At 34.7% G+C, this 11,945-nt stretch overlaps 1 pseudogene; it reads left to right on the top strand.

Annotated features, from left to right (window-relative positions):
• Positions 1 to 543: 543 nt before the first annotated feature.
• Positions 544 to 659, top strand: LOC120590734 (uncharacterized; annotated as a pseudogene).
• The last annotated feature ends 11,286 nt before the right edge of the window (positions 660 to 11,945 follow it).

The following is an 11,945-nucleotide window of genomic DNA, read 5'->3' as shown; positions in this document are numbered from 1 at the left end:
CTACCCATTAAACAATAACCCCTCACTCCCTACTCCATCCCCCAGTCCCCTGGTAACCTCTAATCTAATTTCTATATCTTTGAATTTGCCTATTCCAGATATTTCATATAAGTGGAATATTACAATATTTGTCCTGTGTGTCAGGTTTCTTTCACATAGCGTAGTGACATAATATTTTCATTGTCCATCTATGTTACGGTATGTATTAGAACTTTGTTATTTTTACAGCTGAATAATATTTCATTTTACTTATATATCGTATTTTGTTTATCCGTTCATCTGTTTGTAGATACGTAGGTTGTTTCCACCTTTTGGCTATTGTGAGCAATGCTGAAATAGACATTGGTGTACAAGTATCTGTTTGAGTCTCTATTTACAATTCTTTAACGTATACACAGAGAGTGAAATTGTCGGATCGTATGAGAATTCTGTGACTTTCTTTTTCAAGAACTGCTGGACGTGGTTCCATAGTGTAGCAGTTAGCACATCTGCTTTACATGCAGAAGGGCCTGGGTTAGCACTCCAGTGGAGCCACAGTCCATGGTCTATGGCCATGCCACTCTGAACAAGCCTGATGTCTTATCTCAGAAGCTAAGCAGGGTCAGGCCTGGTTAGTACTTGGATGGGAGACCACCTAGAAAGACCAGGTGCTGTAGGCATAAATAATAATAATGACTTTAAAAAAAGAAAAAACTACCAAATTTATACAGTGGTGGCACTATTTTACATTTTCTTCAGCAATGCACTAGAGTTTCAGTATCCCTATGTTCTGACCAACAATTGCTTCTTTTTTTTTGTCTTATAGCCATCCTAGTAAGTGTAAAGTGGTATCTCATTGTGCCTTTACTATGCATTTCCCTGATAATTACTGATCTTGAGCAACTTTTCATGTGTGTTTATATGCAATTTGTGTAATTTATTTGGATAAATATTCAAGTCATTGCCTATTTTAAAATTGGTTTTTTAGGGTTTTTGGTTGTTGTTGTTGCATTTTGAGTTCTTTGTATATAATGAACGTTAATCCTTACAAGATATATGTTTTGCAACTATTTTCTCCCATTATGTAGCATGTCCTTTCCTTTTCTTGATAATATCTTTTGATGAATGAAAGTTTTTGGCTTCGATGAAGTCCAGTTGATGAAGTCCAATTTATTTTTCTTTTGTTGCTTATATTTTTGTGTGTGTGTGTCATATCTAACAATCCATTGCCAAATCTAAGGTCATGAAGATTTACTGCTTTAAAACTGCAAATCACAGAAAACAAAAAAGCAAGTAATAATGTGATGGGCAAGAAGCACAGAGATGTGATAGAGGTATATTACATTCTGGACAATGTTGTCCCTAAACATAGTTTAGCAGAATGAAAACAGAGAGAGTCCTAGAGGCAAAGTATTTTGGGTACTATAATATCTCATGAACTCCCTCCGTCCTGAAAGACAGAGAGCCAGGTAATAGAAGAATGGGGATCATTGCAATTAAGTGCCACAAAACCAGATTACATATATGCCTGCTAGACACAACAAATTCAGTTATGGGATGCAGCCCGCAATCTGAAATCCTCTAGTAGATAAGAGAAGAGGATTTTACCTATACAATGTGGACAGACTATAGCAAAGGCAAATTCATACAACCTATCAGTTAATAACGACTGAATGGGTTTATATTATATTTTGCTCAAAAGTGAGTTAAAAAGTTGAAAGAGAGTCATAAAAGATACTTTAAGGAAAGAGGAACCACATACAAACATTTAGAAAAAAGAGCCTTAGTAGATTGTATTATTGACCCCAGTTTTTTATTTCAACTTGTATATATGCTCTTTGCCATATTACTTTAGAATTCCTTCCCAAAAGGCAGAATTTATTTTCCTACCCCTTGCTTTTGGTCTTGGCTGAAGTATATTTCTTTCCCCATCCCTTGATTTGGCTACTAGAATGAAGTAAATGTGGTAGTGTGACAGTTTTGCGCATAGGCCTAAGACGGTTTGTGTGCTTTGGCTTACTCTCCTGTTATAACCATGAGAAAAAATGTCTAGCCAATCATTCAGATATAAGATTAAGAGCAAGTAGAGCTGAGCCTCCATGTTCAACCTCCCCCAGTTGATTCTAGTCTAGGTCTGCCAATACCCACAGATGCATGAGTGGTGATGAACAATTTTTGTTTGATTCATTCAGTTTTGAAGTGTTTCGAACATACAGCTGTTAACTAAAGTGGACCCCTAAAACTGATCTATTGTAGGAATCAGAAAAAAAATGAGAACATTTTGAAAATTTCAAAAGGTTGTTAGTTTATTTGGCCTCCATGAAAAATAAGCAGAATGAAATATAGGAAATAACTTTTGAGATGAAAAAATAGGGTAAAATAAAATATAAGGAAAAGGTGATTTAAGTATATATGTCAAGTAAACTAATCATACATGAAAAAAATTTTAAATATATTAACAGAGGAAAAATATAATTCATGAATAGGATGAACTTAGATATATCTCAGAATGTACAATAAAACAAAGTAAATAAATATAGATATAAAGATGAGATGTATTTGTAATAGAAATCTTTTAGTAAAAACATTTGAGAAACTATAAAAAGAGGAAGGAAAATTCTTTTTTTTAATGAAAGAAATTTCCCTCTATCAGAGGAAGGATGCTGAATAGTAGATCCAAATCAAGAGATCTAACCACAGTCCCAAGAAATCAATTTCAAAAAACAACTCCTTCATGGATTCTGACAATGGTTTTAGTTGCAAAAATGTAAAAACATGTACCAATTGCCATGTTGAAGAAAATAAAGAATACGCCAAAAATTGTTTTCCCTCAGACTTCTCCTCTCCAATACTAAATTTTGGAAGATCACAGAATAAAGGTTACACTTCATTAATTCATGACAACTTTATATTTCAAAATTATAAGATAATAGAGAAATATTGTAAGATAATTAAAGGCTAAGAAAGGAAAGAGTTTTAAAACTTTGCTCAATAATTACTAAGTTGACAAAAAAAATGAAACAAGATTAAGGGCTCATGATCAGAGCTGTCCAGGTATAAAATTCTGCATGTCTATATGTAATATTTGTGATTCTCAATTAAAAATTCACGAGAATTCTACTGTAGACTATACAGTAGTTTCTGTAGCCCTAGGGAGAAGCTTAGGTTAATAATCATAGGTATTATTTCTTATCCAAAATCCTCTATATAAATTGCTCATATATTATCAAATAACATTTGCTGTGTACTTTTAAATATATATATATATATATGTATATATATATATATGATAATTTTTTTTATGAAATTTGGCAATTTTTTAACACTATTTTTGGATTCCCTTTTTTCATTTGCAAGTCTTCAGGTTAAGAAAAACTGGGTTATTTTCATAATGGAAAAATCTTTATGAAAAAGAGGAATGTAATATCTGTGTACATCCACGTTGTAAATTTTTTATGTGATCTAGTGACATTGGTGGCATTTGTATTTTAGTGGTAAAGATTACATAAACATCTTGAAGAAATGATGTGAGAACAAGCAGGTGTTCTGCTGCAAGTCCTATATTTTAATATGTAAATTATGGTTAGCTGTGCTCCTGATTTTAAATCACATAATGTTTAGTATGCATTGTCAAAGAAAAGACATACAAATCAACAATATGATCAAATTGATATAGTAATGATGTCACATTATATTATAATTATTCGTAACTGCTAATCATGTTTCTTTCAGTTTTCCATGAATAACATGTGAGTGTGTGTGCATATATATATTATTCCCAGTGTCATTATATTTCCATTTCTGAAGCCATTTAGCCCATTGTCTAGAAATAAGAAATTAACAGAATTTGAACCTCCAGAAATAATTATGAATTGTAACTAGAAACTACAGAGCAGCATTTGACTTACAGTTATTGCCTTGGACAAAACTCACCTGCACATTTATTCCGCTATCTATGATATTCATGAGCCTGTGTGTGGATGGTTCACTGCCTATGCCAATTACTTTTAAATAGTTTAATACATCAACTGTAGTCTAAGATAAAGTTTCGAGAACATTTGAAAATTCAGCCCCAGTCAGTACCTTACTGTTAATTTGCAAGTGGGTTGTTAGAATAATACTATGCTAATGGTGGCAGTGAAGTTGGGAAATTATTGGTGGCATATTTGAATCATGGTCTCCTTGAGTATCATCTTCAGGATAGTACCTAAAACCACTGCAGTGCACTCTTGGTAATAATTTTAAAATAAAACAAAACACTATTTTCAACTTACTTCTAATGAGATTCGAATTTTTATTTTCATGTAGTATTAAGCATTAGGATGACAATTCTAACTATGTTTGTCTTTCTTCAGTGATTCAGATTTTTAGTTGTTTGTCTCTCCCTATTAAATATAGGTTATAGTCTTCTAATGGGATTCTATAATTGAATCTGAACCCTGATATTTGGAAAACTGATGGTCTAAAGTGGCAAGGAGTGGTCAGTTAGAGTGGGGCTAAAACTACTATTTGAAACTGAAGCAATTTTGATGAAGTCTCATTTGTTTATTTTTCTTTTGTTTCCCTTACCCAAGGAGATATAGATGAAAAAATATTACTACCAGTAATGTCAAAGAGTTTGCTTCCTATGTTTTCTTCTAGCAGTTTTATGGTTTGTGTTCTTACATTCTAGTCTTTAATTCATTTTGTGTTTCTTTTATATATGATGTGAGAAGGTGGTCTACTTTCTTTTCTTTTATTCTTTTTTTTTTTTTGCGTGTATTTGTTCAGTTTTACCAGCACCACTTATTGAATGACTATCTTTACCCCATTGTATATTCTTGCCTCCTTTGTCATAGACTAGTCGATGATATAGGCTTGGGTTTATTTCTGGGCTCTCTATTCTGTCCCATTGATCAATGTTTCTGTTTTTATGCCAGTACCATTCCATTGTGATTCTTTTGGACTTGTAGTATAGTTTGATATCAGGTAGCATGATACCTCGAATTTTGTTCTTCTTTCTCAATATCACTGTGACTATACCAAACTAAAAAAATTTGCACACAAAGGAAACCTTCAATAAAATGAAAAACATCCTACCAATTGGAAGAAGATATTCACCAATTATACATTTGATAAGGAGTTAATATCCAAAACTTATAAAGAACTCTTACAATTTAACACTAAAAAACAAACAATCCAATTAAAAAATGATCAGAGGACCCGAATAGATATTTCTCTAAAGAGGACATATGGATAGCCAATAGATACATGAAAAGATGCTCAATGTCACTAATTATCAGAGAAATGCAAATTAAAACCACAATGAGATATTATCTCACACCTGTAAGAATGGCTGTTATCAACAAGACAAGTAACAAAAAGTATTAGAGAGGTTGTGGGGGTAAAGGAATCCTCATACACTGCTGGTGAAAATGTAAGTACAGCCACTATGTAAAACAGTATGGAGTTTCCTCAAAAAATTAAAACTAGAACTACCTTAAGATCCAGCAATTTGACTTCTAGGTATTTATCTGAAGAAATCCAAAACACTAATTTGAAAAGATATATGTACCCCTATATTCACTGCAGCATTATTTACAATAGCCAAAGTATGGAAGCAAACTAAGTACCCATCAATAGACAATTAGATAAAGAAATAATACATATATACAATGGAATATTACTTGGCCATAAAAAGGAATGAAATCTTACCACTTGAAAAAACATGGATAGACCTAGAGAGTATTATGCTAAGTGAAATAAGGCTGACAGAGAAAGACTAATACCATATGATTTTACTTATATATGGAATCTAAAGAACAAAATGAACTAACAACAAAACAGAAACAGACTCAGATACAAAGAACAAACCGAAGTATAGTGCCAAGCGGGTACTAGACTTATCAGGTGGATCACTTGGTAGATTACATAAATTTACTAGTATGCTACACACCTGAAACTAATATAAAATAATACTGAATATCAACTGTAATTGTAAAATGAAAAAAGTAATAAAACTGCAGCAACTTTTTAGTTCCTCTAAATAAAGGCTTGGAGTCATCCCTGAATTTATATTATTCAACTGTTTAGGAAGATGGATTGTAAGCAATTAAATGATTCTTTTATTTATACGAGAAAGAAGGAACATCTCTTTTGAATTGAGGACTTTCTAAAAAAGAAATTTAAAAAATGTAAAGGATTTACTTTTTTGTGAGAGACTGAGACTGGAATTGAGTCAAAAATAGGAGAAAATGTATTTTAATATCATTGGTCCCAGAATAATGTGGGAGAGAAGGTCATATTCTGAGTATGGGAGCATAGTTAGAGGCACACTTTTTGAGAGAAAGCTTCCCTCCCTACCAGATATGGAAGCAACTAGGCAATGCAGAGGCAGGGCTGGTAAGAGACACCTTCAGGAGGATTATGGCCTGTGATTCTAGCAATAGGCCTATCTAGTAGCCAATAGTAGGTTTGATTTCTTGCCTTCTAATGTCTTCTGTTATCCTCATTTTTTTTTTTTTAATCATTGGGGTGACATTGTTTATAAAATCAAATAGTTTCAAGTGTATAATTCAATAGTACGTCATATGTATATTGCATTGTATGTTCACCACCCAAAATTAAATTTCCTTTTATTATCAAATATATGACACTCTTTATCCCTAACTACTTCTCTCTTCCCCCCATTACCTCTGGTAACCACTAATACACTGTGCGTGTCCATGAGTCTCTGTTTGTTTGTCCTGTTTGTTTGTTGCTTTCAGTTTTATATCGCACATATGAGTGAAGTCATATGGTTCTCAACTTTTTCTGTCTGACTTATTTCACTTAGTATGATTATCTCAGGATCCATCCATGTTGTCACAAGTGACTGTATTTCATCTTTTTCTTATGGCTGAGTAATATTCCATTGTATATATGTACTACATCTTCTTTATCCAATCATCTATCGAAAGGCATTTTGGTTGTTTCCTTGTCTTGGCCACTGTGAATAATGCTGCAGTAAATATCAGGGTGCATATATCTTTGCAGAGAAATGTTTTCAAGTTTTTGGGGTAAATATCAAGAAGAAGGATTGCTAGGTCATATGGTAATTCTATTTTTAGGTTTTCGAGGAACTTCCATACTACTTTCCATAGTGTCTGTACCAACTTATATTCCCACCAGCAGTGTATGCGGGTTCCTTTTTCCCCACAACTTCTCCAGTACTTGTTATTACTTGTCCTGTGGATAATAACAATTCTAACAGATGTGAGGTGGTCTCTCATTGTGGTTTTGATTTTCATTTCCTTTATAGCTAGTGAATTCGAGCATCTCTTCATATGTCTGTTGGCCATTTGTATGTTTTCTTGAGAGAAGTGTCTGTTCAGGTCCTCTACCCATTTTGTTAATTGGATTATATCCTCAGATTTTTAGTGAAACTGTCTTGAATTTTCTGGCCTTTGACAACTTTTCCTTAATTTTGCCTTGGGATGCTCACAGAGTCCAAGTCCAGATTTGAGAAGAAGTGAGATAAACAGAAAGGAAAAATCAGTTAAGGCAAGATTTGAAATGTGATCTTTAGGGAACAGAAGAGTGATATGCAGAAAAACGCAAGTCGAGATCCATCTAACTGAAAGGTCAGATTTGTAAAATGATAAGCACTCCCTAGAAATCCCCAGAAATGACTGAAGATTGGTGCTTAGGGGTATCTAGCAAAGATTAAACTTCCTACAGACACGTGAGATGTGGGGTCAAAGGATTATTATGCTGATACTGAAGGCACATGACTCTGAAAATTAAAGAAATTGGAGTTTTTGAGCAACAGAAATAAGACTACAAAGTAAAGTTTTAGCAAAATCTATTTAAGTGTTAACCACAGGAAATGATTTTGATATTTCTTTCTCTGTTTATGTTCCATAACTGAATCTATGTATGATTGCCTATTTTTAGAATTGTGCGTGTTTGTGTGTGTGTGTGTGTGTGTATGTACTAATAAAAAGAGAAGTCCCTCGGTCATTTAGAAAGTACACATTTATTTAGAATTGAAAACCATTGTCTTCTGGGACATATTTTCTTTTTCTGTGTCATCAGAAATGGAAAGTTTGTATACAGAAGGATTGGATACCTATCTTACAGAGTTTACTCATCTTTGTTATATAATACAGAAAGTAAGGTCCACTGTTTCTAATACCTTTGGAGATAACTCTACTAATATTTTTGCTAGTAAATGAGGGATTATGTTTTCTGGGAGATGGAAAGCTGCATGGGATTCAATTCATAAGAGAATGCCCAAGAATAAAGACTGTGCTGCTGGCCAAGAGTAGCCATAATCTTCCCTTTCAGTTCCCAGAGTCCATTCATCAAATGTTTATTGAATCATGATGTTTTCTCAGACAGTGTAGGCGACAAGGTTCCAAAAAGAAAGAGGCACTCTCCCTACCCTTAAAGAACTCAAAATCTGAGAGAAAATAATATTGTAAGCTGATATTTATTGTCCATCTAGGTTCTGTTCTAAATGCTAGCCCAAAGCCAGGGAAGAGCTACCTCTCCCTGTGGCTTGAGCAAGAGATACAATTTGAAGTGATCCTTGAAGGACAAGCAGGACAAGGGATGGAGCACATTCCAGATGGAAGGAGCAGTATGTACGAATTCATGCACGTGTGAACAAGAAGTGTGATAGCATCAGGGAAGTTCAATATAGCTGAATAGATGTTGTGATGAGGCATTGTAGTGCCAAATAGTGTAGGCTGGTGCTGATGATAAATAAGAGAAAATAAACAGGTGGGAAGTTAAGAACTGAACCCCTTCTGTGGCAGCTACTGTGGTAGAAGTACTATTTCTATTATTTAGTTAAATCTTCAAAATAATAACGTAACACATTTGTTATTATCACTATTTCATAGACAAAAAAATGAGTAATGATAAATACAAAACAGTAAGTATCTCATACAAGTTCACACAGCTAGTTAGGGACAGAGACTCCAAAAAGTTTCTCTTCTTGTCAACGTGCCACACATAAAGAATATCATGTGGCATTCTAAGGGGTTCAAGCTTAAATGACAGGTGGCCTGTTTAACTGGTCATTACTTAGAGCCAAAATGTTCTCTTCTTTAATTCGTTCATTTATATTAAAGTGATTACATTTCAGTTACTTACCAGGCATCGTTCTTGGTGTTTGTGCACAGTCCTTTAGAGGAAGATAGGTGTGTAAACATATGCATTCAATACAAGCTAGGGGGCTGAGATAGAAGCATGTTAATGCCTTATTGGTATCCGAAAGAGGAAGTTTCAAAACCTACCAGGAAGGCAAAACAGGGATTTCTAGAAAAAGCTCCACAAAGGAAATGACGCTTGAGCAAATTCTCTTTTAAAAAAAAGGTAATAAGTTAGTAAGTGTTATGAGAATCCAACAGGCAAAGTAGGAAAAAAATGCATAATAAGAGGAGCTGTGTGTAATTCAGTATGATCAAGGGTAAAGGCAGGTTAGAGTATTAGCACTATGGACAAAGAGGTAGTCAGGGGCCAGATCATGAGTGATCTTGTATTCCAAGAGGGAATCTTTGCAAATCACAGATGGTGGCCCAAATTCAAATACAGATGTACCTTTTTTTCTAATATTTCCCACACAGTATTTTTTTTTTAACTAAAATTAGTTGCAAAAAAAAAATGAGATTTTACATAAGATCCAGATTTCTGCCTCTCTTGAAAAATTAGGAGGTGCCAACACTAGGTCTGGATTGCTGGATGGCAGCAATTGGTTGAAGCTGAAAAACAGTTCCCTTCTTTAGCTGGGTGTATTCACTCCCCCAACTGCTTCTTTTACGTTAACTGGCAGGTCTCTGTTGGCTTTACAAACTTGGGGGCCCTGGGCTCCTTTCAGGCTCATTCACATTTTTTTTTCCCGCTTGACTTTTAAACCCTCTTACACCTACTTAGAACCCATTGATTCTTGCTGAGATTCATTATAATTTTGCCAACCCAGGGGTTTGGGAGTTTGTTTTCGAAAAAAGAACTAAGACCTCAGGTTAAAACTAGAAATAGAAGAAAGCAGAGGGATAAGGGGTGCTGTGATGGTAAACAGAGAATAAAGATCTACTAGCATTTGAACGTTTTATTCCTCTCACTCAACTTACAGGGCCTAACACAAAGGTGGGTACGGAATGTTTAGTTAAATATGTTGATGCAGAGATTTGGGGCCAGGGCTGAAAATTCTAACTCTCTAATCATCTAGTTGTTTTTTTCTGGCAGCCAGCCCCCATGCTGAAGCTATCTAGGGGCCCCAAGAGTCACTCATTAGCATAATAAGACACTCCTATCACTCAGGAAATTCTAAGGGCTTTTGAAGTTCTGTGCCAGGAATCGGAAAAAACCAAATGTGTTTTTTTAATTCAATGTATTGGGGTGACATTGGTTAATAAAATTACATGTTTCAAGTATACACTTCAATAATACTTCATGTGTATTTTGCATTTCGTATTTACCATCCAAAGTCAAATCTCCTTTTGTCACCATATATTTGACCCCCTTTACCCTTACCCACACCCTCCCCTACCTCCCACAGCCTTTCCCTCTGGAAAGCACTAAATTGTTGCCTGTGTCCGTGAGTTTTTATTTGCTTGTTCCCTTGTTGTTTTCAGTATAATATCCCACATATGAGTGAAGTGATGTGGTTCTCAACTTCTTCCGTCTGACTTATTTCACTTAGCGTGATTATCTCAAGATCCTTCCATGTCCCAAATTGCAGTATTTCATCTTGTCTTATGGCTGAGTAATATTCTATTTTATATTTGTACCACATCTTCTTTATCCAATCATCTATCGAAAGGCACTTTGGTTGTTTTCATGTCTTGGCCACTGTGAATAATGCTGCAGTAAATATCAGGGTGAATATATCTTTGCAGAGAAATGTTTTCAAGTTTCTTGGGGGGTAAATACCCAGAAGAGGGATTGCTAGGTCATATGATAATTCCTATTCTTAGCTTTTCGAGGACCCTCCATACTACTTTCCATAGTGACTGTACCAACTTACATTCCCACCAGCAGTATATGAGGGTTCCTTTTTCCCCAACAAACTCTCCAGTACTTATTATTACTTGTCCTGTGGATGATAGCCATTCTAACAGGTGTGAAGTGGTATCTCATTGTGATTTTGATTTGCATTTCTTTAATAGCTAGTGAAGTTGAGCATCTCTTATGTCTGTTGGCCATTTGTATGTTTTCTTGGGAGAAGTGTCTTTTCAGGTCCTCTGCCCATTTTTTAATTGGATTGTTTGTTTGTTTGTTTTTGAATTGTATGAGTTCTTTATGTATTATGGATATTAGCTCCTTATCAGAGGTGTTGCTTGCAAATATCGATCTCTCAGAAGGTTGCCTCTTTGTCTTGCTGATGGTTTCTTTTGCTGTGCAGAAGCCTTTTAGTTTAATATAGTCCCATTCGTTTATTTTTGCTTCCTTCGCCTTTGAGGTCAAGCCCCAAATATATTTTTTATTATACCACGGAAGTCCTTCAGGAAAATTTTGTTTACTTTTGTTTAATTTGCTGTGGACCATACAAATTTGTAATGGAAACATTTTTCATAACCAATTTATATTACATAAAACAAAATTTTGCACACATTAATTATAAAATGGCAAAGCAATCAATGGAAACACCCAGAAAGTGCATTATCTTTTATAAAATTAAACAGAGGACAATCAAACAAAATCGAAACCTGCTTATATCTCTGATTTCAACAATTTCTGATGATGACCAAATTGTACTTAGCTGAAAGTGTATGCTCCCAGAGCTTTCTCATTTCTGGACATAACTAAAAGAAAAATAAAGATAAAAACACAGTTTTCAGCCTTTCCGGTCGTGCTTCCAAATTCTAACTCCTGAGCCCAAGACCAGAAACAAACTATGCAGTGACTGAGGGGCACTAGCTTGCTCTCCTTCCCCTCTAGGCTGGCCTGTACATGCCGACCAGTGCGGGATCTCTTCCCTTTGGTGCAGTTTTACCCAA

Source organism: Pteropus medius, unplaced genomic scaffold (assembly GCF_902729225.1).
Source record: "Pteropus medius unplaced genomic scaffold, Ma_sr-lr_union100, whole genome shotgun sequence".
In the NCBI taxonomy this organism is placed as follows: domain Eukaryota; kingdom Metazoa; phylum Chordata; class Mammalia; order Chiroptera; family Pteropodidae; genus Pteropus; species Pteropus medius.
Note: the sequence above shows the minus strand (reverse complement) of the source record. Positions and strands in the feature narration are given on the sequence as shown.